Below are 5432 nucleotides of genomic sequence, written 5' to 3'. Positions count from 1 at the left end.
TCTCTCCCGATTACTTGTTATCGAAAACGTCTTCCAAGATTATTTATATAATAGCCCAAAAGAACCAGCGCTAATAGAAGCCCAATAAAACTCGAATTCTAAAAATCAGATTCTGAAAATCCGCACCCGGGCGGCCACCTCTTCCATCCAGGCGGGCGCCTGCTACCAGGCGGTTGCCTACTCTCATCAGGAGGGCGCCTGCAACCCTACTTGAAAAAATTATTATTTTTCTTCTGTTTTTGCTGAATTCTTCACACATCAACCCGGGACTGACTCCAAGCACTTCCTTAAGCTTATTTTGATGAAATCCGCATATCTAAGCAAGTTATACCCTGAAATGCAAAAACACTAGAAAAATGCGTCAAATAAACAAAATACTCAAGTTCAAGACACCAATTCAAGCCTTTATGAGACGCTCTAATAAGTGATATAAACTGCCACTTATCACACCTCCAAACTTGAATCGATGCTTGTCCTCAAGCAGCACAGACTCAAACTCAGAATAAAACATGCATGAATGCAAACTACATGAATGCAGTGATCCCCATCGTGATGACTAAACCAACCAACACATGAAATATCAACAAATGCAATTAGGCGACTAGAGATCAATCAAATCACGCAAGCTATCATACAACTAGAAATGTGGTGTGTGCGAATGCTTAACAGATATGCTTCGAAACTAGATCAATCACCATAACTTAATTATCCTCAAGGCAATCACAAACTTATACGAAGAATATATTCTAGACACAAAATGACTTATAACACTTCAAGATTATTGGACTTTATTACGGAACCATGTTTTTATTCAACACATAAAATAAATGCTTATTTGATCGTGCAATGAGTGAGGTCCACAAAAGACTTATGCAATGGTACCCATTTAGCGAGTGTTAGGTTAACGGATCCCAGACTATTAAACCCTTAGGTCACTAGGCACAAAGTCCCCTAAGAACTTAATAACTCGAATACCAAAGAGCGCACTCGTGATCAATTGTGCATTAAACCATATTTTTTTTCTTTTTTTCTATTTTTCTATTTTTTCTATTTTTTCAATTTCTGAGCAAGTGCGTTTCGCTCCATCTTTCTCAACCCTATACTACTCGTATACAATACGAGCCGGCTACTAGCCATTTGACGCCTAGCCACAACTAGCAATGAATTCCAGTTTTTTCCAATTTTTATCTTTTCATGTCTTTTATCATTAAGAGCCTATCATACATTTTAAGCATAAGCAATAGATTAACCTCAAAAACCATCAAACCATGACAACAATCTAGTCCTTAAGCATACTCTAAGACTTAGTAAAATTACAAGTGTTTCTAGCATGCATGCCAACCTAACAAGATTCAACATCACTCTAACGCTATCACTACACTCGCATCAATATCACATATTAATCGGTAAAGCAACACAAAGGGATCATGGTATATGCATGAGCTATATGACATGATAAGTAAAGCTATTAAATAAAAAAAAAATAAAAAAAAAATTATATATGAAAAAAACTATATGGTAAAAATATGCAACTATATGAACTAAACTAAAATGAAAATGCAACTACATGACACACACATAAATAGGTTCCTTAACTACCACCCCAAACTTAAAATCTTCACTGTCCCCAGTAAAGGTAATAGAAAGGAACACATGGTATACCTACTCAGAAGAATCATCATCATCACCATCATCACCCTCAGAGGGTGGAGTGTCAGGAGGTGGATAGGCAGAATCCTCACCATAAACGGGCCACTGGATGTCAGCTCCAAGGCCTCTAAATGGAGTCCCAAGTGCTTGGGTGAGCTCCTACGCAAACCTACTCTTCGACTCATACATCGCATCCATCCTCCTGGAAAGCCTCCTGTACTGGACATCAGCCAATCCCAAACCATCTCCTCCCTAGGCTCTCGAAGGACCTGCCTCTCCCCGAGCCTGACTGGGCCTAGCCATGGTAGCACCAGCTGCTGGAACTCCTCCTAGAAGGTGATATCCCAAACCATGTGACTCGGGCTCTCCAACCGTCCACTCCTGCATCGCATTCAATGTCGATGAATCAATAGGAGCGGACGGCATCTGCAGTTGCTCGTAAGACGGCCACTGGACTCCACATGCCTTACCAAGCTTCATGACAATAGAGGCATACGGGATAAAGTACTGCGACTTCCCCCTCAAAAACTTCAAAATCTCTTGGTAGTTGTACTCACCAGGGTCCACATAATATTCCTCATTCAGAATTCCCCATAACAACCTAGCCCTCTCCACTGTAACCTCATGTGCATGCACAGAAGAAAGAATATAAGCACACATAAATGCATTCCAAGCATGAGCACACCGGTTCATCGCGACAACAGGGAAATTACGATACTCGTTGGTTCCCCTTTTGAACTTCCACTCTGTGCCCGACTGAAAGAGAGTAGCAATAATCAAGTCCATATCAAAGTCCTCAGGGGACTTTTCATTCCAATTCTCCTCCTACGATTTCCTTTATCGCTGCCCAATAACACGGTGAATCACCTCAGGCTGATAATCAACAGTAAGCCCACGAACAACAGAAAACCCATTCTTGTCGGCCTTGGAGTTCATATAGAACTCGCGAACGATACTCATCGGAACCGCCTCAGGTGACTCATAGAATGTAATCCATCCCTTTTCAGCAATCATCGGTAACAAATCACCATCCCTCCCTGATGGCAAGAACCCCCTCTCCCTCATAATAGGCTTAGTCAGAAGCTTGGTGTACTCTTCTTCAGCAGCCCCATCCAATAATCGGGGCCTCGCAACAGTGTTCCTCGAAGAATCAGCAGTCGGAATGGTGCTGCTGGTCCCTACAGTTCGTGATCTCTTTGGGGCCATGGAAACTGAAAATAAGGGTTAGAGAGTTGTGTTTGGTGTTTAGGAGAGATTTTGTAGAGTTGAAAGTATATGGGATGTGTATGGAGAGGTTGTATGTATATATATAGTAAGATTAGGGGTTGAATTTGATTAGGAGTGGGTATTGTGGCTAATATTGGGGAAGAAATCGTGGGTTAATGGGGATTGTGGGCTGTGGTTTTTGTTTTTTTATTTTTTTATTTTTTTTATATAGGCTGAAAAATGTTTTTTTCAAAAATCAGGTCCACAGGCGGTCGACTGGCACCAGCAGGCGGGCGCTTGCTAGCGTGCGACTGCCTGGTCCTAGCAAGCGGGCGCCTGCAAGGTCTCTGGAAAAAAAAATTATGCCAACATTTTTCTGATTTTTTTTGGGTTTTTGGATAAAGTACTAAATTCTAAGGGTTCCTACGGTCTCATATCTTGGGTTGCCTCCCAAGAAGCGCTTCTTTTACGTTATTAGCTTGACGTAGAGTAATGTGATCAAGTTGTCAATAAAATGGCACTACCCACTTTACGGTTTGCCATATCCCCATAATAGTGCTTCAATCTCTGACCATTTACTTTGAATGCTTGGCCCGGATCGTTCTCAAAAATCTCCACCGCTCCATGTGGAAACACAGTTTTGACGATAAATGGTCCAGACCACCTTGATTTCAACTTTCCAGGAAAAAGTCGGAGACGAGAGTTGAATAGAAGAACTTGTTGCCCTGGCACGAATGACTTAGGAGATAGCTTCCTATCATGCCACCTTTTTACCTTTTCCTTGTACATTTTATTGTTTTCGTACACTTGAAGTCGAAATTTATCAAGTTCATTTAACTGAAGCATTCGCTTCTTCCAAGCTGCATATAGATCAAGGTTTAACTTCTTCAATGCCCAATAAGCCTTATGCTCAAGCTCCGCAGGTAAATGGCATCCCTTACCATAGACAAGTTGAAACGGGGACATCCCAAGTGGAGTCTTGTATGCTGTTCTATAAGCCCAAACAGCTTCATTGAGCTTCAAAGACCAATCTTTCCTTGACGGACAACCGACTTTCTCTAGAATGCGCTTGATCTCTCTATTAGACACTTCAGCTTGACCATTAGTTTGCGGATGATAGGCAGTAGCAATTCGATGATTCACATTATAGTGTTGCATCATAGAAGTGAACTTACGATTGCAGAAATGCGACCCTTCATCACTTATGATAACTCGTGGCGTTCCAAACCTTGTGAATATCTGCTTATGAAGAAAACTCAACACTACCTTTACATCATTAGTCGGTAGAGCTTTGACTTCTACCCATTTCGGGACATAATCGACTACCAGCAAGATGTACTGATTATTGCAGGATGAGATAAATGGTCCCATGAAATCGATTCCCCAAACATCGAATACCTCAACTTCAAGCATCACATTTAAAGGCATCTCATCCTTTCTGGTATGATTCCCAACTCTTTGGCAACGATCACACCTTAAAATGAACTGATGTGCATCCTTAAATAATGTAGGCCAGAAAAACCCTGCTTGAAGAATATGAGTTGCTGTCTTTTCACCACCATAATGTCCACCATAAACTGTGGAATGACAGTCTCATAATATCCCGTCCGTCTCATAGAATGGGATACATCTCCTAATGATCTGGTTAGCTCCTTGTCTAAACAAATATGGTTCATCCCACATGTTCCACTTCACCTCATGCAGAAACTTCTTCTTTTGAGCCGCATTCATATTAGGAGGCATTATATTGCTAAAAAGATAGTTCACAATATCTGCGAACCATGGCTCTTCCTCTTGAATTGTGAAAAACTGCTCATCCAGAAAAGATTCATTGATCAATGTCTTATCATGTGAAGTAGAATCGGGATTCTCCAATCTAGAGAGATGGTCAGCTACTTGATTTTCAGTACCTTTTCGATCCTTGATCTCTAACTCGAATTCCTGTAGCAAGAGAACCCAACGAATACGTCTAGGCTTCGAATCCTTCTTTGAGACCAGATAGCGGATGGCAGCATGATCAGTGAACATTGTCACCTTTGTCCCAAGTAGATAAGATCGAAATTTTTCGAAACCAAAAACGATAGCCAAAAGCTCCTTCTCAGTAGTGGTGTAGTTCAGTTGGGCTCCATTTAGCGTCTTACTAGCATAGTAGACCACATGAAAGATATTAGACTTTCACTACCCAAGAACTGCTCCAACTGCATAATCACTTGCATCACACATCATCTCAAAAGGTTCTCTCCAATCAGGTGTCGTAATAACTGGTGCGGTGATTAAACTCTTCTTGAGAGTCTCGAATGCTGCCAAGCATTCATCATCAAATTTGAAAGGCACATCTTTCTCGAGCAAGTTGCACAATGGCTTAGATATCTTAGAGAAGTCCTTGATGAAATGCCGATAAAAACCCGCATGACCAAGAAAGCTACGGATCCTTTCACAGAAATAGGTGGCGGAAGATTTTCAATGACGCCCACCTTGGCTTTATCCACCTCAAGACCTTTACTGGAGACATTATGCCCAAGAATGATCCCTTGCTACACCATGAAGTGACATTTTTCCCAATTGAGCACTAGATT

Source organism: Apium graveolens, chromosome 3 (genome assembly GCF_009905375.1).
Source record: "Apium graveolens cultivar Ventura chromosome 3, ASM990537v1, whole genome shotgun sequence".
Classification (NCBI taxonomy): domain Eukaryota; kingdom Viridiplantae; phylum Streptophyta; class Magnoliopsida; order Apiales; family Apiaceae; genus Apium; species Apium graveolens.
The sequence above is the reverse complement of the archived record's forward strand: the minus strand, read 5'-3'. Positions refer to the sequence as shown.